The sequence below is a fragment of the Eucalyptus grandis genome, chromosome 4 (assembly GCF_016545825.1).
Source record: "Eucalyptus grandis isolate ANBG69807.140 chromosome 4, ASM1654582v1, whole genome shotgun sequence".
Classification (NCBI taxonomy): Eukaryota; Viridiplantae; Streptophyta; class Magnoliopsida; order Myrtales; family Myrtaceae; genus Eucalyptus; species Eucalyptus grandis.
In genome coordinates this window covers 10,998,425-11,021,466 of record NC_052615.1, presented here as the reverse complement: position 1 = coordinate 11,021,466, position 23,042 = coordinate 10,998,425, and the positions used below count along the sequence as shown (strand labels likewise).

Here is a 23,042-nt window from a genome sequence, read left to right as displayed (position 1 = left end):
TATTCACTAAAGCACTACCAACAGCAAAATTTGAGACATTGAGAAGCATGCTTGGAGTATCACAAAAATGGATCAAGGAGGAGTGTTAAAATATGATCCATTTTGTGAAAACTCTAGAACACTCATGCTTAATGGAGAAGGAGCAAAATCGGCAGCATCAAGCTTCAAAGACTCTCAAAGGCTGAAGAAATTTCTGGTACGTGGGCAGCAGAACACGTGGACAGCAAATAGGCCAAAGAAAAGTCAACAAAAGTGGCTGAGAGTTGGAGAGAATAGAAAAATGCAGAAAAATGGAGGAGAGACCAGAAGAATCGGGAGAAGCCGCATGGACGAAGAAGCAAGCTGAAATTTTTATATTTCTTGTACTCAATGTCGGTGAAGAAGAGGCGGTGCTCACGCCTATAAATAGAGGTGTGGTGTCTGTTTTAGTTGGCTGAAAAACCAAAACCACTCCTTCCTTTGTAATACTTACTTTCATAATAAAAGTTCTGTTTTTTAATCCATACACCCTTGCCTTTGTAGCCCATATTTCACACATACACACTTGCACACACACACGCTTCCGCAAAAACACCAACAATAGCCCTGTTCTTTTTTCATTTGTTATATCATATACAGACTCAATCTCCAGAATAAGTTATAATCAACAGAAAATATGGCAATACCAAATTTTTTTTAAAAGTAATGGAAGTACTTGAAGCCTCGATTTTGCTGAACTAGATGCATTTCTGCAGGCAAAAGTGGACACAGTGAGCACACAATTGGAGGTACTCAGAAAAACACTTGCAATGCTGGTCTCAAAAAGCTGCAAGCGAAGTGCATGAAGTTAAAGAGTTGGGGAGGCTCTTATCCAGAAGGAAAGAATTAGGGAGGCAGGAGACCACCTTTTTGTTTGACGTTTCAACTAACGCTCTTACCCTAGTCAATTGGAATCAGTGCCAACACTTGACATCTGATATTGTTATCTTCTGCAGCAAAAGCAGATAAATATCATATTTTTGAGTGTAAGACTTGTGTGCTCTGTGTTATGAATAGGAGTATTAACATTGGGATGCATAATTTGACTATGAATAAACTTGTTAGGAAGCTTGCTGGTCTTATTAATTCCTTGAGAAAGAATATCAGGTTTGTGTAGTTTGTGCAGACTAGCCTCGAGCTTTTGCAGACTACCTGTCTAGCTTTGCACTAATGAACTGTAAATTCTTTTCTAGCACAAGAAGATGGGAAAAGTTCGGTTCTAACATCTGCAGTCTACCAAAATTCAGTCATATTGAACCAAAGCCTCCCACAAAAGAAATCAAGCGTTCTTTTCTCACGTTGGCCCTGGCAACTCGAATCTCCGACTGAAGCAACAATTCATGCTCCTGCCCAAAAACCAATTTAGCCAGGGAGACAACATAGTCATTGCATTATTCAGATCCAAGAGCTTCCAGATACGTGCAGGATATACCACAGAAGAAGTTTGTCTTTATAAATCTTATTTGCTGAAGCAAGTTGATGCATTTGCCACGACAAGGATCTAGTTGTCACTTCTTGGAGGTAAAATGCTGACTATATGATGTAAGCACCGTGTCATTCTGCAAGGACATACTCAAAAATTGTTATCATCAGAATAGTTAGTAAGCATTACCTGTGCATACATAACACAGATGAAAAAACTGACATTGCTCATTTTGATTCTGCTAACTCTATGACAATAGAAGAAAGCTCTGATACTGCAGCAGTGCTCCCGAATCCAAGGCATCTATTTATCCTAGTTCATATGGATAAATAGGAAAAACCATTGCAGAACAGCAAAGAGTCTGTAAAATAACACATATAGATCCACTGGCCAAACAGAAAGTGACCAAGAGATTCGCCAGGAAAAGAAAAGCAAAACTGTAACGCTAACGATATTTTCAAAGAATTCAGAAGCTTTAACCTCAAGAACAATTTTGACTTCATTTTGGCAACTGGTAACGACCATATGACAACGTTTGACATGTGGCAATGTGATAATAAGTGCTGGTATCTGAAAATACTAGTAAAAGTGCCATTTTTCATGAATGTCCCTCTTTCTCTCTTCAGTAAAGAAAAAACTTCCAAATCTTTTGGTCTAGTAGGATCTTAGGTAACCTTGAAACAAACAATGAAACATCTCCCCATTCTTCTCATCGCAATAATTGTCGAAGTATTTTTGGTCTTTCAATAACATTTGACCTTTCATTGAAGGTAACAATTTTAAGTGTGTGCCACCAAATTAGCAGAAGCATTTGACAGTCCTGCCATCTTAAGTTATCCAGTTGATCACCTACTTAGCTTCATTATTTGACTTAGTATCATGATACTCTCCTGGGAATTGTTTTCACAATAAGCATTTAAGCTTGTAAATAAATAAGAAGAAAATCAACTTCCAAGGTCAAATCAAATGATGAAAGAACCCACATGAAAATTAAAATAGATATAATTCGGACCTCCCACAGGAATCTCTAGGGACTTGTGTGTGAGACCGCGATCCACAAACTGACACATGGAACTCACCCTTGACTATGTAATGCAGAAAGGACAGATAGCATGTACCAAAAGCGAGGCCAGGTTGAGCACCCTACTGCCAGTGGGACGCCTTGCCAGCCAGGCTTCCAGAGAAGAGGAGTTTTGGTGAAGCCAAGTCAATTTTGGGCAACCAAACCCTGCAACTGATGAGAAGTTCCTATGTATTAAAGGGTAGCATACATAATTGATAAAGTAGATAGAAACAATTGTCCGAGAAGGAAGAATGGTCAACCAAGAAGAGAAAGATACTGTCGTCTGTGACACATGCTTTCACTGAAGATAAATCATCTATTGATCTTTCCAGTATCCGTGGCCAACAACATTTATCACACATTTTCCTTTCATTGGAGATGATGGTACCAAGTTTTTTGCGAACATAATTTGATTTGCTTTATGATAACTGCGATCCTGCAGATCTCATACAAAATGTCTAACCTTCAGAGTCCAGAGAAAATAATTTATTACCATCCGCATCTAAATCATCGGTTCAGTCCTCAAATCACATCCCATATTTCTGTTTAGTTCTTCAAATTATGACATATGATTATGCTCCAAGGTTATATGCTTTCTCTGATCTGTTCTAGAGAAATTGCTCATTTTGAGCACTCTAAAATCACTAAAAGGTATCTATAAATACTCATCTTGAAGCTGCGCTATCATTTTATTTCCTAACAAACTTGGTCACTCATTGTCTGGACCACTAAGTCTAATATGGTAGAAGTAAAACGTGATCGATGGACGGACCCAAGAGGGAATGGCTTATCAAGGCTCGTCCATATTCCTAACAAATTTGGTCACGAGGAAATATGTGACCTCACCAGTCTATATATATATTTCAATCAATATTTTGCATTTATATATGAAAACCTTCTCTTGCCAGTCGGATCCATCAATTCTTACTGCACGACCCAATATTGCTTGTCCTCCCAATGAGGATTCTCAGAATGTGGCCATCCAACAAATGCTCATGAGCATCCGCTCACATCACATCATAAAGGGATGAAAATTACAATCAAATGCAAAGCCTGCGAGCAAGCAATCTTGGGGGAGGTTTATGGATGCTATGCATGCATATTCTTTCTCCACAAAAGCTGCACCGAATCTCCCCCAGAGATGCAACACCTGTCTCTCCATGACCACATGACCACCCTCTCTCTCTCTCTCTCTCTCTCTCTCTCGGCTTTAACATGTTCGCAAGACCTGGAGGGCAAGAAGGACTACGTTTTTTACAATTTTAACCATCAGCATTCACTGGTCTTCCACATGAAACTCGAAAGCAGAATCAGGTGCAAAGCTTGTGAAGATAACATACCAGGTAAGGTCTATGGTTGTCTTGATTGCCTCTTCTTTCTCCCCTGCACGATCATCTTCTGCTGCTGGAACTGTCATATGAAGGATGGTCCATGCAAGGCTTGTGATGAATGCGTCAGATGTTTAACCTATCGCTGGCTGGAGCAGAGCTGCTCTTTTCTGGTCCATAAATCATGTGCTGAATTGCCCTCAGTTATGCAACAACCTGTCCACCCCACACATCCTTTTTCTTCTCATGTTAGGAAGGAGCGTTGTTGACTTATCTCGTGAAGAGTGTTGACACTGTCTTTCACTGCATAGAATGTGACTACGACTTCAACATTTCATGCACTTTTGAAAGGCCCACTTTGAAACATCACCTCCACGCGCATATACTCTTTCTTATTTTAGTCTACAGAACTGTGCTTCCTATGCAGTGTCTGGTAAATTTTGCAGGTTTGACTTTTATGGTTGTGTGCAGTGCAATCTTAGTCATCACAAATTGCCTTCCACTACAGTAAAAGATTGCCATTAACTTTCATCAACTCACACTTTATGCTTCGTTCATCAAAGATGATACCAGTGAGTACTATTGTGACCTTTGTGAGAAGATAAGGAACCTGAATCTGGGTGCTTATGTCTGCAATGAATGCCCCTGTCCATTGATTACTCATATCAAATGTGTATTGCCCACCGTGCACTTTCGTCACAAGTGCTATCTTACTAAACAGACTTTAGGCAACAAATGGATACAATACCATGTGATGTGTGGTGAATAGCCATATTCCTTTTTAACATTATATATATAGACTCATCCTCCACAATAAGTAATAATCAAGAGAAAATGCTCCAATACCAAACAAATTTTTAATACAGGTTGCTGGAAAAGTGTAAGTACCTGAAGACCCTGCAACTCTGAACTCCATGAAAATATTGCATTTCTGTAGGAAAAATTTGAAAGAATGAACACACAATTGGAGGTACTCAAGAAAAGATGGGCAATGTTGGTCTCCAAAAGCCGCAAATGTAAGTACATTTAGTTGCAGAGTTTGGGAGGCACTTACCAAGACAAAAAGAATTTCCTTTCTGTTTGATATTTCAACTTACGCTCCCATGCAAGTCAATTGGACTCACTGCCACAGTCGACATCCAAGATTGTAGCTCTCTGCAGTAAAAGCAGATGAATATCATATTTTTTAAGTGCGAGACTTGAGTGCTCTACATAATGAAATAAAGTGTTGACACTTTGGGATATATAATTTGATTGTGAATCAACTTGGCGGGGAAGCTTGCCGGTCCAATTATTTCCTCGATACCAACATCGATGGGTGTAATTTATACAGACTTGTCTTGTGCATCTGCATACTATCTATCTAGCTTTGCATACATGAACTGTAAATTCTTTAGCACATGAAGAGTGAGAAAATTTCGGTTCTAACATCTACAGTCAACCAGAATTCAGTAATCTTGAGCTAAAGCCTGCCAGAGAAAAAAAATCTACATTAAAACACTATTTTCTCACCTTGGCCCCATAAACTTGAATGTCCAACTGAAGCAAGAATTCAAGCTCCCGGCCAAAACCAATCCGCCAGCAAGACAACATAGTCTTAGGCCCTGTTTGGTTCAGCAATTGGAATGTTTATTTAGGCTCTAAAGTCCATTGGCCAAAGGCAAAGGTGTTTGGTTAATTTTTTTGCGCGACTTTGGCGAAATACAATTGCATCTCCAAGTGGCTCTAAGGGTCTTTAGCCCAATACAACTCTTGAGGTCCTTTGAAAAGTTGCATCTTCGAAATGCAACTTCCGGTATTGATCATCTCTCGGTGGAGAAGCCGATCGGCCGCCTAAATAAAAATAAATATAAAAATAAATATGTTTATATTTTTATATAAAAATATATATTTTATATTTATATAAAAATATAAAAATATATTTTATGTTTAATAAATATATATTTATAAATATTTTATATAGATATAAACATATCTATTTTTTTCTCGATTGTTTTTATATAAATATATATTTATATAAACATATCTATTTTTATATATATTTTATGTTTATATTTTTATATTTTTATATAAAAATATAAACATATTTTTATTCAGGCGGTTCGGCTACCGGATTCGGTGGTCCGGTGGCCTAACTTCAAAAAAAAATATAAACATACTTTTGCTTTTTTAATTTAATAAAAGTTAATTACATATGCAAATTTTACCAAACGGTATTCGGCTAAAGTTATTTCTCAATGTAAATTTTACAAACGACATTTACATTTCGGAAAACCCCATTCACCCAAAGGTATTTGTATTTTTGCAAATGCATTATTCAAAAACCGAACCAAACGGGCCCTTAGATTGTAAGATAACGCATTTGCCATAGCAAAGATCTAGTTGTCACATCTCGGAGGTCAAATAGAGACTATGATGTAATAATTCCCACATTCTGCGATGACAAACTACAACTATATTATCATCGGAATAGCTAGTAAGCAGTAATGGTGTATATGGAACAGAGATGAAAAGGCTGACATCTTTCATTTTGGTTTGATCACTCAATGATGTTAGTGTAAGATCAAAGCTTTTGAGATTGTAGCTATATCCACGTTGCCAAGGCATCTATTTGTCGCAGTTTATATGGATATATGAGCAAAACCATAGTACACAAGCAAAGAATGTAAAATGACATATATGAATCCACCGGCCAAACAGAGGCCAAACAGAATGTACAAAGAGATTCACAAAAAAATAGAAGGAAATCTGCAACACTCAGCACTGCTTTAAAAGAGGTCAAAAGCTTTAACTTCAAAAACAATTACTACCCCTCATATGGCTATAGAAAGGACTATTCTTCTCTTGGTAGCAATTGTTGAGGAAGACCGCGCTCAAACTTCCAGCATTAAACGCAGATCCACGATTGGGCGCAGCAAATGTGGCAGCGTTCTTCCACCATGCCATAGACACGCCATACGGAAAATCATGGCCAAGACTTTGTCGTAAAACCAAAGCCAAAGTTTTTGAATGAGGCCGTGCAACAGACTCACGGAAAGCAACAGGAGCATCACGAACAACCAGGGGACAGAGTGGGAGGAGTCGTGGAGCAGCAACCACCCGAGCGAAGCCACCGATATCGAACCGGCGAAGTGGATGAGGAGGTGCGATGATGCTCCATCACAAGGAGGAGCGCAGCTGCTAGACGGTGGTGCCCGATCAGCGAGATCCAGCAATAAGAAATGCAGGAGCAGGCTGCTGATGGCGATGCCAGTGGCGACGGGGTGGGCTTCGAAGGGCGAAATCAACTTCCCCTGGAATTTCACTTGGATGAAGTTGATCAGGATAGAGACGATGGAGGTAAAATCCATCGGGCGAGGGTGAAGGTAGGGGCATCGTTCGGGGTTCTTTTTATGCAAGAGCAATCCTTGGCGTCGGGGATTAGGACGCATTTTTTTTTTATTGAAGATCCCCCACGCCCTAATCCCCGACGCATCCTATACGTCAGAATATTGGATGACACGTGTCCGTGTCAGGTCCGTGTCAGGTCCCACTTCTCCATCCTATAGGTCTGCAGAGGAGAGAGCAGAGAGGAGAGAGAGTAGGTGGGCCAGGGCCTATGGAAGAGAGCAGAGAAGTGCGCTGGAGAAGTAGGACCTGACATAGACACGTGTCACAGTCTGAATGATTTAGAGTAAAAATAATATGGAGCTTTTAGGGTACCCACTATTTTTTCCGTCGAAACGCATTTTTATTTATTGAAGATCCCCGACGCGTATTGCGCTCTTCAATAAAAAAGGCGCAAGGCATGCAAAAATCACGAACGATGAACCACTGGACGGGAGGAAGGACTTCGAACTTTCCTATTTGACTTTGTTCGGTGCTGATTGAATTCTCATTTTCTCTTTTCTCGGATAATTACATCAATACGTAATAACCTGGAAGAACCGGGCTGGCAAAAAATAATAAATTAGAGCAAAACAGTAAGTCCAAGCCCAAGTGTCTCGTTAAAGTCCTTTCTTTTTGTCTTGCCTGAGTTGACGCCGTGAAGAACACGTAAAAAGAAAAGAAAAAAACAAAGGAGGAGGAGGAGGAGGAGGAGGAAAGCGAGAGTCCGGGAAACCGAGAAAAAGACAGAGACAAAGGGGGCTCTTGCTGCATGCACCGGATTAATTATGTTTCTTGGCAATCAATAAGGATTCGAAACATTTATTTATCTAATTAAATGAATTTTCATAATTAAATCGTAAATTGAGTTTTGTATGGATTCTATGTTGCCAGGTTGAGATTATTAAGTTATGAAATTATGTTGTAAATAAATTTTAGGGTATTGTAGAATAGGATTTTAGGAAAGTCAATATAGGTTTATGATTTGATTGGGATAAATTTTTAAAATTTTGCACATTGCTAGAAACAGTTTTCAAATTACTGTATTTGGCAATGGATTTCACCCTTCTCTGACCATCTTTTTTTTTTTTTGGTAAAGGTAAAAGGTATTATAGCTTTGGACAAATATACAAAACCGGCTCCAAAGCTTACACTCTTAGGGCACTACGCATAGAGAGTGTTAGGGAGCCGAAACAAAAGATTACAAAGAAGAGAAAGAGACAAGCACAAGCACAAGCAAGAAGCAAAGACCAACCGGTCACAAGCGAAAAGAAAATGCTAAACAAAACCTCAGCCGTCTAAGGAGAAGGCCGAGGTCGGACACCCAAGGAGGGTAGGAGAAAAGATCGCACAGCTTGGTCTTCATCCGGATCTACGCATTCTCCTCACGATCAACGCAGATGGATGGGTCGAAGCCCCAGTTTCTCTCAAGCCTTCTATTTCTTGGGGTGTTCGGGACATCAGAGAAGGTGAGAGCTTTGTCCTTGACCATCTTGATAATGTGTTTTTCATTGCAGCAAGAACCATCGCTTCGTCGCAGAATATGATAGTTCATCTTCTTCCAAATTAAGTAGGACATGGCAGCAAAAGAGTAACGAGCTAAGTTGTGAAAGAAATCATTGCCTTTTAGGAAGGAGGTAGCCCATTGGAGATTCTCCTTCCAAGGCCTAGGTCGCCAAGGAAGGTTGCATCGAGTAGCTAAAAAATAAGCAATAGAAGTTGATATGTGGCAATCAAAAAACAAGTGATCTATAGAGTTAGGAATTTCATTGCAAAAGGCACAAGTGGCATAATCAATTCTACCATAGGAAATGAGAAGTTCCTAGGTAGGCAAACGGTTTCTAGCAATCAAGCATAGATTGAATTTGAACCTGGGGGAGATGACGTTGTTCCAAATAAGCGAAGCCCAGGGCACTACGCTTCTTTTAGTCCTGAAGTGGTCCCAGGCGAGATCCCACCGAAAAGATTCGGACGGATGCCAACGCTAGGAAAACTGGTCCGGAGCTTAGGAGAGTGTTGGGATAGAGAGACCCCAGCTCTCCATAATACTATGAAATGAAAGGCCCCTAGGCGAAAGGAGATCAGCCACCACTGCATGCTTGGGTAGACTAGAATACTGAATAACATGATCTAGCATAATAATATCAAGAAGGCCTTTTGGGTGCCAATGATCAAACCATAACGAAGTGGAGTGTCCATTTCCAATCTTCCAAAGGAAGGAAAGCCGAGAGTCACTTCTTAATTGCAAAAAAAATTTCCAAGCCCAAGAGCATATTTTAGGAGATGAAGCTTTCCAGAACTTGTTCCTCTTTAAAAAGTTGGAATGAATCCAACGGCACCAAAGTGATTCTTTATTTGTGAATAGAATCCAAATGTGCTTTAACATAGACGCTTTGTTGCAATCTCTCAATTTACAAATACCAAGTCCCCATTCTTTTTTTTTTTTTTTGGTAGGCATATATCATCCCACGACACCTTCACCCCCTACCGAGAACGGATCCTTTCCAAAGAAATTGCCTCAAAATCTTTTCAATGCTATTGAGAACCGAAACCGGCAATATAAAAACACTCGACTAGAAGGTTTGGATATAGTGCAAGACTGACCTGATTAACTACAACCTCCCAGCAAAAGAGAAGAAATGATGAGCCCAAGATTGGGCTCTAGCTATAATCTGATCAATAAGGGTGGTGCAGTCAGCTTTCCCAAGCCTAGAGGATATGATAGGCATTCCCAGATAGCGTACCGGCAGTTTACCTTCTTGAAACCCAAAGGCTAAGGATATGTAGTTGCGAAGAGACGGAGGACCACTCGAGAGAAAAATTTCGCTCTTGTTCTTGTTTGGAATCAAGCCACTCCATGAAGAGAACAAGTCCAAGCCTTTCTTCAGCAAGGTAATGGACACCCAATTTGCCTGACTAAAAAGAAAGACATCATCGACGAAGAAAATGTGAGATAGCTTGACTGCTTTACACCGCCAAAAGTATTTGAATTCCTTGTGGGAGGTGCGAGCACTCAATTCCTGAGAATACCTCCATCACCAGGTTAAAAAGATAAGTGGACATCGGGTCACCTTGTCGTAGGCCCCGACCGTCGGGAAAGAACCCATGAAGTTCTCCATTGATTGATAATGAGTATTTCGGTGTTCGAACGCATATCATGATCAACCGGATCAGGAAATCAGGAAAGCCAAAGGCTACTAGAGTTAGCTGAAGGAAATCTCAATCAACCGTGTCGTAGGTCTTTTGAAAATCAACTTTCACAGCACATTTAGGGAGGTACGGGTCAAGGTGAAATCCAGCAAAGACTTCCTGAGCTATCAATATATTATCCCTTATCCTCCTACCCTTAATAAAAGCATTCTGGGATGGATCAACCACTTCGTTCAAGACAGTAGCAAGGCGATTAGCCAAGATCTTAGCAATGACCTTGTATATAATATTACAACAAGCAATGGGTTTAAAGTCAAAGACCGCACAAGCATTAGGCACTTTAGGTATCAAGGCGAGGATAGTATTGTTTACCTCTCTTAAGAAACGACCCGAAGTGAAGAATTCCTTGACCGCCTCTATGATAGAAGGGCCAACAATCTCTCAATTATTCTTAAAGAATTCCACCGTGAAACCATCAGGGCCTGGAGCTTTGCCTCTAGGGAGAGAGAAAACTGTATCCTGAATTTTCGAATCAAGAACCGAGCTAGAGAGGGAACTAACCTGGTTCGTAGATAAGGGACTTCGAACGAACTCTTTAACCTCTTGTAACGAAGGCTTGGATAGGGACGAATGAGGAGCAAGCAAGTCCTCAAAGTAAGAGACAAAAACCTGCGGGACCGTATTCGTGTCCATGATCAACTCGTCCGATGTATTTTTAACTGAGAGGATTCTATTTCTAAGTTGCCTTTTTTTTTTTTACGGAAAGGTGAAAGAATTTGGTATTTCGATCACCTTCCTTAAGCCACCAAACTCTAGATTTTTTTCTAAAGAAAGATTCCTCATCTCGGCGCGGTCCACAAAAATTCTACGACTTGTCTTCTCAAGATTGGCCAACTCTGAGTTGTTTGGATCAAGTTGAAGGTCATTTTGCATGAGCTGAAGGGCTTCTCTAGCTTCCTCTCGTCCTTGAAGAAATATTCGAAAAGGCTTTTCTATTTAGTTACTTCAGATTACCTTTGAGCACTTTCAGTTTGGAGACAAGCCTGTACATAGAGAATCCAATAACTGGTGTCTCCCAAGCTTGTTGAACAATGGATGAGAAGTTCGGATGGTCGGACCAATAATCAAAAAATTTGAAAGGTCTTCTATTAAAAACTGGATTGAAAACTCTGACAACCATAGGAGAATGGTCTGAAATGCCCGGGTTCAGGAATGAGGCCTCTGAAAAAGAAAATTCCATGTTCCATTTGGAGTTAACCAATACCCGATTGATTTTCATCATCTTTCTTGTCAACCCAGAAGAAGTTGACCAAGTGAAACGAAGTCCAACATATCTGAGGTCCTCCAATTCAGATTGAGCTAAACAGTTAGCAAATTCATCAAAATAAAGAATCCAGGTGTTGGTGCCTCCGAACCGGTCAGAGGGATCCTTTATGGCATTGAAATCCCCAGCCACTAATGAAGCCGAATCCTGGAGAATAGTGCTCATATGTAGGAGATCGTCCTAAAGAGGCCAACGTCGGGAGAAGGTATGTTCCCCATAAACTACAGAGACACAACAACACTTGCCAAATAGGTTGATCTTTAAACGACCATGAATAGCTTGGTCATTGACCGCCAAGGTATCAAAACTAACGACATCGGGGTTCCAACCAACCCATATCCTACCCCGACTTGAGAAATCATAGTTTGCAACCCAATTCCAGCCATTTAGCAAAAAAGATGACATTGAATCAAAGTCAGCTATTGAGACTTTTGTCTCAATAAGGCCAACGAAGCATAGATTATATTTGGAGACAAAACTCCTAACTTCGACCCACCTCAAGGGGTCATGGAGGCCTCTAATATTCCATATTCCTATATACATATACACAAGGAGGGGAGGGGTTACCTCTTTTTGGCAGCCTTTTTCTTAGCAAAAACCGGCAACGGAGCCAAGGAGGGAGGAGGGTCCGGCAGAGCAATAACAATTTATCTTGTATAGTCTCGGCCGGAGCACCCAAAGGAGAAGAAGTTGGGGATGGGCACCCAACTGATAAGAGATCCTCATCATCTGCGCCAGCATGAGCATTGAATATCTCATCTGAACCATCCGGCATCAACACAGGCATGGTAGTAGATTTCGGCCGAGCCAGCAAGGAAGAACTTGCGTGGGATTTTGATGAAGCAAGAGAGCTATCGGTGAGCTTGCGGGGCACTTGGGGTGGGCCGGCTTCGGCCGAGTTTTCCAATTTCAAGGAATGGCCATCTTCACTTGACGGGTCAAAGTTGAAGGAGGCAGCCTCCTTGCTCCCTTGGCCTTTCTTCTTTTTGCCCTTGACCTGCTTGCAAGAGGGGTCCAAGGAAGAAGGAGGGATAATAGGAACCGACAGCGGGGCGGTCTCCCGGTCTTTGATAGGATCAACCAACATAGTAGGCGAAGAGAAAAGCTATGGGTGAATAGCAGCCGAATTGGCAAGCTTGTCCGAAGCGATAGGGTCCACAGCAGCTGGCGCACGAATTGCAACAGGCCTATTGATATACAACAGGTTGTCTCTTGTCCTTTCTGTAGTCTGCACTTGCTGTGGATGAAGTGCCGGCTGAGAGTCAGGAACGAGAGAGGAGGATCCACCCTGAGGAGAAGGAGGGTTCGCTACACTAGCTTGGCGAGTGTTCTTGGCCGACTGTTGAGCAGGCGGAGGATAGCACTTATGGCCAAAAATGCCGCATTCAGCACAGGCCAAAGGTCTCCACTCATATTCGACTTCAACGACGCATGTTTCACCATGGAGAACCACCTCCACGAACTCACATGGTTGCTGATTTGCTATGATCTCCACACATACTCTCGCAAAGGTGAGCATTTCTAGTTGTTCCGTGTTTAGATCAACATAGAGTGGCTTCCCTATAAGGCTTGCCACCTTGCTAATTGCCTGAGATGACCAAAAAGCAATGGGAAGATTTTTGAGTTTAACCCACACTGGCACAGACATGAGGGTTTTGTTTTGAAGCTCCAAGGTTGGCCTCCATTGCTGGAAAACAATATGTTGTTTCGAGACTGTGAAAACCCTCCCTTCAAGGATCTTACGATGAAATTCTCTATTCGAGATGTGGAAGAAGAAAAGTCATCTTCCATTAGCCATTACTTTGGCTAGATTCGCCCCCAAGCCTTGTTGAAGGCTGCTTCAATCACTTTGAATGGAATACGCTTGCCAATGTAAAAGCCAACAAGGCATTCCTTGAGTTTAGGGTCGACCGTCTGAATGTCGTCTTTAGTCATCTCAACAACCGCTCTATTTCCAACATAAGTTGGAGGGCAATATTCCAAGTCATAGCCTTTGGAGGCCACCTTTGCCACCGCAACACTAGCCCAATTGTGCAAGTTAGAGTTCCTGGATACCGCCCACTGAGGGCGCTTGGATCTCAATCTTCCCCTGCTCCTACCTCTCGGTACAATAGGGGCTTGGTCTGAACAGGCATGGGTCGAGGCATCAGTCGGGGTAGCAGGAGAATGATCGGTCCTTCCCATAATTTCGTTCTCGGCACCATCACGGGAGGTTCCAGCAGCAAACTGATTCGAAGAGGGAGGCCCAACCCCGCCAAGAGCGGTTGAGGCCATTCATTGAACACGTAGCATGCAATACTAGAAAAATTGAGAAATGGCCATAAATTTAGGACTAGACGATAGCTCGATAGCCCACAATGAGTCGCACACCAGAACCGGTCGCATTCCAGGCGAGGAAACCAAATTTCAGCCCAATCCAACCAAAAAGGCTTTCAAAATCAGAATAAAACCAGTAAAACCCAGCAGAGGACTGCAGTTCGACCAGCCCCCTAGGTCGAGGAAGATCTTGAATTGTAGAGCAGCTTTAGCGAAATCCTTTGGTGGAAGTAGAGAGGAGGAAGAGAGGGATCTTCCATCCAAGAATCATCCTATTCCGACGGCTAGAACTTCGAGAATCGGCATCACTTCGGACTGATGAATAGTGACTTGGGAAACCTCTGAGGGTGTTCTTCACTGCTAATTCTCCGACCATCTTTTAGCTTTATGAAATGGCACTAAAAGTGAATTTCCAAATTTGACCCTGGACAGTATGGACTAGGAACCAGAAACTGAATTTTCAAACTTGACCTTGGACAGCATGGAGTAAGAACTAGAAACTGAATTTCCAAATTTGACATTGGACAGCATGGACTAAGAACCAGAAAGTGAATTTCCGAATTTGACCCTGGACACCATGGACTAGGGACCATAAACCCTGTTCTAATGAATAAACAAAAATGCGGCCACATAAAAAGTGGGGTCTCAAAATTCATCGATGGGGCAGATCAGTGGACGTCCGTGTGCTATGAGATCCCCTTCCACAAAAATAAAAGTATAAATGATGCTTTTGGATGTCGTCAAAAAATAAAGAGTACTAGATTGAGGTCCGTGCCACTTCCCATGAAAGAACAAATATCAATTGATATCCCCCTCACAACACCATGGAGTGGATGAGGACCTTGAACCATCCGAATTTTTTTTTTTTTTGGTTATATTGAAAAGAGAGAAAAGTGTCAAAAACAAAAAGCCATAAGCCTATTGCATTAATGATAACTTAGTCATAAACCTTATAATTATACCATTTAGTCATTTCAGTTAATTTTGAGTGAATATTACTTATGCGAACGGCATGAAAAATTTTAAATTAATAATCATATATTTATTATATTTATTCTAATTTTTTTCCTTTATTCTTCCTTTTGCCATTCATAGGCAATGGTCGAGTGGGCTGGCCTCCCCAAATCTAGCCTAGGTGAGGCCAACTCTCGCAAGGCCTTGCCTAGGCATGGGCAAGGGCTCCCTTTGCCTCACTAGGGATTGCTCTTGGCTAGTTAGGCATCGCCTATAATTGACGACAACAACCCTCACCCAAGTGAGGCCAGCTTGCTTGCATAGCTAGTGGCCAGTCATCGACAAAAGGAAGGGGAAAGGAAAAAAAATAAAAAAAAAATCAGAAAAGATAATAACCAATCAAAAAAAATATAATCCATGTCAGGGTGTGCCACACAGCACAGCCGGTATTTATGTCAGTATTTTCCGATCAAAATTAATTGAAAGGACTGAATTGACGTTAGGTCAAATTGATTTATCTTTAATTTTGAGTGATTTGCCTAACTTTAATTTCGGATGATCTTATCCTCACTCCGCATCATATCCACCAGTACATAATAACCTAAAAGATTTATCTTCATGAATAAAGTTGCAAGAAACGGTTTTGCGAAAAATAATAAATAGGAGCAAAACATTAAGCCAAGCCCAAGCCGAGTGTCTCGTTTTAGCCCTTTCTTTAGTCTTGCTTCATAGCAAGGGAAATTACAAGAGCATAAAGAGAGAGAAAACAGAGCCCGGCCAAGAAGAAAAGAACAGAGTTCGGAGAAACCGAGAAAAAAGAGAGAGAAACAAAGGTGGGCTTTCACGCCATGTACGCTTGGGAGAACTCGACAAGACGGATTAATTCTATTTGATATCAACAACTTTTATTTATCTAATTAGAGGAATTTTCGTAATTAAGCCGTAAATTATGATTATTCAGATTATGCAGCGCAGACAACAAAAGAGGAGACGCTCCGGATGCTTCACGTTCTCCATAATGTGTTTCGCTTCCCAAAACTAGTTTGGTGATACTGTAACATTTATGCTAAATTGCTCTCGCATGATCCTTGTTAACTCGTTATCTTGCAATTAGTTTTGCTATGGCCACATAGCGTTTCTGATTCTCCTCTTGTCTTTCATTGCCTCATGAATGATAAGTCGGAGGGGATAATTTGATCCAGGAGTTCTGATACTCATCGCAATTTACTTGTTTTGAAGTATGTAATTTACCTCCTGATCTTTCCATGGTTTTTTGGCTACTGATGACAGTAGCAGCAAAAGCAATTGTATTACTAGAATTTGGTTCACAATTTGACTATTATAACTCCGAGTAAAGTTAGGTTAGAATAGTGTTAGAATATTTAAATTATAAACCACACATTCATCTAACAGCTTAAGCTTTTAGAACAATTGACAGTGATCTCACAAAATCTCACATGATATCAGAGCTATGAGGTCCTGAATTTGAATCTTCCAGGCCCCTATTTGCCTCCCCAATTAAATTTCCACACTTAGTACTAAGCAAAAAGACCAGACTAAACGTGAGGGGGAGTGTTAGAATATTTAAATAATAAACTACACCTTCATCTAACAGCTTAAGCTTTTAGAACAGTTGGCAGTGTACCTACAAAATCTCTCAAATAGAACGGCTTCCAAGAACCTTTTGATACAAGCTCTATATACCTCCGATTTTCCTTTTCCAAGCGTAGTTCATTCTATCATTTGGATAGGTTAAATTATAATTCCTCAGAAGAGTACCTCCCTGTTTTGTTTGTTCTTTGCAAAAATGTTCTCCTGGGTCTTAGTCTTCATAGTTTATATAAATGCCAACTTTTGACCTATGGATTTAAATTCAGTTTAACTGGCTAAAGTTGTAGCTTATATATGTGAACTGGATTTGTAACAACTTCATTCTATATGTTATTTTCAAGGGTAAAAGATGTAGACAATTATTTGATTTTTGAAAATGAAATTGAGTTTTATTAAAAGATAATAAACATTACAAGTTTAATGGTAACTATTACTTTGGTGAACCTTATCGACATAGCTTACGGACCATTGTACTGTACGTAGCTCTCCTTCAATAATGTGGAATTCAAGATTGCTGCAGAACATGCACATTTATAGATAAATTGATAACTAGAAAAAAAGTAGATTTGGCTCATACCATTTGTACAAATTGTATTTAATAGCTAATGGAAACATTACCTTTACGTATAAAGTGAGGTTAGTTTTATAGACTATTAAGTTATGTCAAGTTACATCCATTTTAGCAATTTATAAACTGTTACCGCAATATTGTCTTAAGTAAGTTACTTTTATGGTAAGTTGGATAAGAACTTTCTAATAAATGTGTAGACAAGCCGAAGGTGAATGCACCTTTATGGACATTATACAATGTTTGGGGTTTTATTTGTTAGTTAATTTATGGAAAATTATATTATCATTGCGGCTGACTATAAATGAACATGATATGAAACTTTTCACCGGCCACAATAGTTTTATAAACTATTGCATTAAAGCATCAATGATACAATTTTTTTTTTTTTAACAAATTAGCACTGAAATACAACATCACGTAATATGGGAGTGAGCTAAAATTCATTTCACCCGATTTGCTTCGAGTTGATATCACTCGGCAACTATAACTCCATTCACAACGCCTTTTTATTTCCTAATTTGCCTTGGTGATCATGCATTGAATCTCCGGAACCTTTGTGGAAAGTTGTACTTGGTTGGAATGTCTCGCGTGCTGGTCTTCAATCCGCAGCTCATCACTACTGCCGTGAATCGTGACGAATCTTCTTTCACGAGTCGTGTGCTGAATTTAGCATGCTGTCCGCCCAACAGCACCCGTTTCACCTGCTGCCCCTGCTTGAACACCTAGTAGGCGGACGATGAGGAGGATTATCGTAGTTGCCATGTGTGTGAGCCTTACTGCACGGCCCGATATTGCTTCTGTTTGCCTAGTCACAGCTCTAAGCTTGATGAGGATTCTGAGAATGTGACCATCCAACATTTTGCTCATTAGCATCCGCTCACCTCCGATCATCTTGGGACGAAAAGTAGAATCAAATGCGAAGCCTGTGAGGAGGTCTATTGATGCTACACGTGTAGATTCTTTCTCCATGAGAGCTGCGCTGAATCTTCCCCCAGAGATGCAATGCCTGTCTCTCCATGATCACCCTCTCTCTTGCTTCTGATCAATCGGTAGACCTCCAATGTAATGCCTGCCATATGGTTTCCCGCTCCAGTGAATGCAATTTCAGCCTTGACAATGGATTGCACGGCTATAACTCTTTATGATCACAAGATCTGAAGGGCGGGAAAGGCTCGGTCTTTTTACCATTTTGCCCATCAGCATGTACTGGTGTCCTTCCACATGAAGCTTGAAGCCAGAATCGAGTGCAAAGCTTGTGAATAGAGCATACTAGGTGAGGTCTACGCTTGTCTGGATTGCCTCTTCATTTCTCCAATTCACGATCATCCGCTGCCACTGGAGCTGGGTCATTTTAAGGATGTTGCGTGCAAGGCTTGATGAATATGTCAAAGGAATAGCCCATCACTGCCTGGAGCAGAGCTGATCCATTCTGCTCCATAAATCACGTGCTGAATTGCCCTCAGTTATGCAACACCCCATTCACCCTGCACATCCACTTCTTCCTGTAGCAGGAAGGAACGCTCACTGATGCATGTCGTGAAGAGCGTTGACGCTGTCTTTGGCTGCGCAGAATGCGACTTCGACAACAAAATTCCATGCACTTTTGTAAGGCCCACTTTGAAACATCACCTCCACGAGCATATACTCTTTCTTATATTAGATCTACCGACCCGCGCTTCCTATGCAGTGTCTGGTAAATTTTGCACATTCGACTTTCATGTTCTTGTGCAGTGCGGTCTTAATGTCAATCATGACTGCCTTCCATAATTACCACCAACGATAAAAGATCACCATCACCTCCATCAACTCACACTTTACACTTCGTCCATGGAAGATCATGCCGATGAGTACTATTGTGACCTTTGAGAGAAAAAAGACCCAAATCTAGGTGCTTCCAGCTGCGACGAATGCCCTTGCAAATTGATTACTCATATGGAATGCATTTTACCCGCGGTATGCTTTCATCAGAGAAGTACTCTCTCACTAAACTGACATTAGGCAACGAAGAGACACAAGATGCTGCCTTGTGATGTGGTGAATAGCTCTGTTCTGTTTTCTTTCTTTGACATTATATATAGACTCATTCTCCACAATAAGTTATAATCAACGGAAAATACGGTAATACCAATTTTTTTTTTAAAGAAATGGAAGTACCTGAAGACCCTGCTATTGCTGAACTAGATGAAAAAATTGTAATTCTGCAGGAAAAAGTGGACAGAGTGAGCACACAACTGAAGGTACTAAAAAAATAATGGGCAATGCTGGTCTCAAAAAGATGCAAGCGAAGCGCATGTAGCTGCAGAGTAAGGGAGGCATTTATAGTTGGATTTTGATATGAGTTTAGATACTTGTATATGTCTGAAATGATATTTGTGGGGTTTAGTTGAGTTTGGAAATACATATTATATACACTTAATTTTTTTTTTTTTTATGAATTTCAGAACTCTTGATTTTGTAACCAACTCACCATTTTATCAAGTATATAGATGAAGACATATTTTGATAACATGTTTATGTTGGTTTATGTTTGAGACTATCTCTTCTAGGTAGGAGGACCGCGATGTTGTTTTCCCTGTTTTTATAGAGTTGGGGGATGACAAAAGTCAATGACAGATCTTATTCACAAAATCAACAAAAATAAAAACATGCGGCGATATATCGTTATTGTTTCTCTATTTCAGTATAATCTTATCAATTTTATACTGCAATAATAGTTGTTCATCCCTTTCTTAAATGCCCATCTATGGTGCAACATATTTTAAGCACGAACTCACCTATTTTTGTAATTATTGGATGTACTAAATCCTGTCAAAATACTTTCGAAGCAGTTGAACATTTCTTTTTGTGGTGAAACATTACAAAATAGGTTCCCATCTTGACAAGAGATCGCATTTTCTTCGATTCGAGATATTTTGGACTATTGATGGAATCATGAATTTTTATGGGCTAATTCCCTAAAAAAGTGCCCAACTTTAATTTCAATTTCAATTTCAATTCTATCTTGAACCTTTTTTGTCTCAACTTTCATTATGATGGTCCCATATTTATCCATAATCACGTGACTCCCCATGGTCCCGTTGCTACGTTAACATCGAAGCATCCTGGAAACTCCCTCTCAGAGGGAGAGATGGAATCGTTGTCATGGAAATTACTCAACGCTTGCATATATATATAGAGAGAGAGAGAGGGGGGTGGGTTTTGTCTGGTTTTGTCTAGTCAATAAAGGAGACTAAAGGAGACTGAGAAGACGTTGAAGAGAGGTTTAGTGGGAGAGAATAAATATGACAAAAAAACATAGAATTCTATCTCCTTTTTCCCTAAAAAAGAGTATGTGACCCGGTTCAAATCCTGATTAGTATAATGTATTTGAATTTTAGCAAAAGGAATATACAAATGTCATCTTTTCGAGAAAGAGGAAAAAAAAAGGAATTGAGAAATAGAAAAATGAGTATTCACCGTAATCCTTATTTCATCCACATTGAATCATAGATATCATCTTTTCCAGAAAGAAGGAAAAAAGGTATTGAGGAGGAATATTTGTGGAAACTTTTGAAGAGGAGAGAGAAATGGGAAAGGGCATGTGAAAGGGACAACGACCGATTGACTGATGAGAAATACGTGAAAGAGGGAAGGAACGAGAAGGGCATTAGTGGGAACACTTCCAAGAGTCCAATTATTACGAGCAATAATTAGGGTCTTTGGCAGTCTTAATCGTGATTTGGTGTCAATCCATGATTGGTAATGTTAAGTTCTTGCAGATACTCGATTGCAACGTAAGCCTGGCGAGCGAAAAGAAAGATGGTCACCGGCTCAATGGACTCTGCACAAAGACCACAATACTACTCCCATGACCCGGTTGCATCATTCCCTCCGCGAATTTTGCATCCCGATCCCCGGAGCACCGCTTTTGAAGCTCAAAGAGATGACGACTGGATTGCAAGAGCCCAGCGACAACATTACCTCCTCGAAACTGGGTAATCTACCCCCGATAACCTTAATCGATTTACTAAGTGCTGATGTTACTGATGTAATTGCTCCAAACTTACCTAAGTAAATGAATAGAAGGTGCACTTTCGACCCAAAAAAAAAGCTCAAAGAGACAAGGAAGAAGTTGGACCGTCTAGCGCAATGGCGATGGGCCGGTCGGCCATCGTAAGTGCTCGTGTCAGCTCATGAATGCTTTCCGTTAGTGCTTAATAGGCCGGGCTTTGTGGGCTCCAGGACTTAAGTGGGCTAGGCCTGATCATTGGGCCGTCTCTACTCCTTTTGGGTCGAAAGACATATCCGGGCTGAAACACTTAATCCATCCTCTGGTAGGGTCGTTTCTGGCATCTGTCTATAAGGAGTTGCAATGTCGCAAGCATCGAAACCATAAAAAACTTGTGAAATTACAAAACCAAAGCGATGCCCATGAAAAATGGATGTCACATGGCTTTTAAATCCATTTAGGCCTAGCCCTTAAAAGTTTGAATAACTTGTATGACCCACTTCTCAGAATATGAGTCAAAAAGTGGGTCATGGACCCATTTTTGACTGACCCATTCTTTGACACCCTCTAATGCTTACCATGGTCTCCTACTGCAGCGATTGCAAATTCAGCCTCGACATGGACACGGCTTTAACTCTTAAGTTCGCGAGATCTGGAGTGCAAGAAGGACTCGGTCTTTTACCACTTCGACCATCAGCATCCACTGGTCTTCCTCACGAAGCTCGAAAGCAGAATCAGGTGCAAAGCTTGTGAAAATAACATACCAGGTGAGGTCCATGGTTAGCTTGATTGCCTCTTCTTTCTCCTCTGCCCGATCATCCTCTGCTGCTGGAACCGTCATACGAAGGATGGTGCGTGCAAGGCTCGTAATGCGTGCATCTATCGCTGGCTGAACCTGGGCTGCTCTTTTTTGCTCCATAAATCATGTGCTGAATCGCCCTTACTCATGCAACAACCTGTTCACCCCGCACATCCTTTTTCTTCTTGCGTCAGGAAGGAGCGCTGTTGACATATGTCGTGAAGAGTGTTGACGCTCTGTCTTTCGCTGCATGGAAAGTGACTACGACTTCAATATTCCATGCACTTTTGAAAGGCCCACTTTGAAACATCCTGACTAAAAATCTACTTTTCAGCATTTTTTTCTCACCTTGGCCCCAGCAACTTGAATGTCTGACTGAAGCAACAATTCAAGCTCCTGGCCAAAAGCCAATCAGCCAGTAAGACAACTTAGTCTTACATTGCACGCATTTGCCACAGCAAAGCTCTACTAGAGGTCAAATGAAGACTATATTATTTAACCACTCTGTTCCGCAATGAAAAACTAAAACTATATTATCTTGGAATAGCTAGTAAGCAGTAATGGTGTATAGGGTACATAGATGAGAAGGCTGACATCTTTCATTTTGATTTGTATCACTCAACAATAGAACAGAGCTTTTGAAATTGCAGCTGTGCTTGTGTATCCAAGGCATCTATTTATCCCAGTTCGTATGGAAAAGTGAGCAAAACCAGAGTATGCCAGCAAAGAATGTAAAATTACACATATCCATCTGCTGGCCAAACAGGAAGCTACAAAGAACGTCAATTTTTTTTTACTAATGAAATCTTATAATATCAGGTTAAGAGTACGAGTGCCAGACAAGGCAAGAGACAAAGAGTTGATAGAGAAATACAGATTGAATCAACATTATAATCAGCTACACTTGAATTTCTAGTTAAAGCAATAAGCCCATCAAGAAAGAAGAAAAATTTGGAGGGGAAGCAACTCCAACGTACGAGAAACAGTGATAGGAAGTAGTGTTGTGGCTGTGTTTTTTTATTTTTGTCGCTGATGAGTTCAATGAAGTGGCATCACGGCCCATATTTTTCAACCAAGCATCACTATTGTTCACTTATGATCATTATCAAGCCACCGCCAGAGTCACCAGTC

The 23,042-nt window shown here is 40.7% G+C and overlaps 1 long non-coding RNA gene across 1 annotated transcript; it reads right to left on the bottom strand.

Annotated features, from left to right (window-relative positions):
- Positions 1-4,718: 4,718 nt before the first annotated feature.
- LOC120286329 lies at positions 4,719-5,408 on the bottom strand. The gene is made up of 3 exons (XR_005550303.1): positions 5,345-5,408; positions 4,887-4,987; positions 4,719-4,763 (listed from the first exon to the last, which is right to left on the bottom strand). It is a non-coding gene; the product is annotated as an uncharacterized LOC120286329 (long non-coding RNA).
- Positions 5,409-23,042: the final 17,634 nt, after the last annotated feature.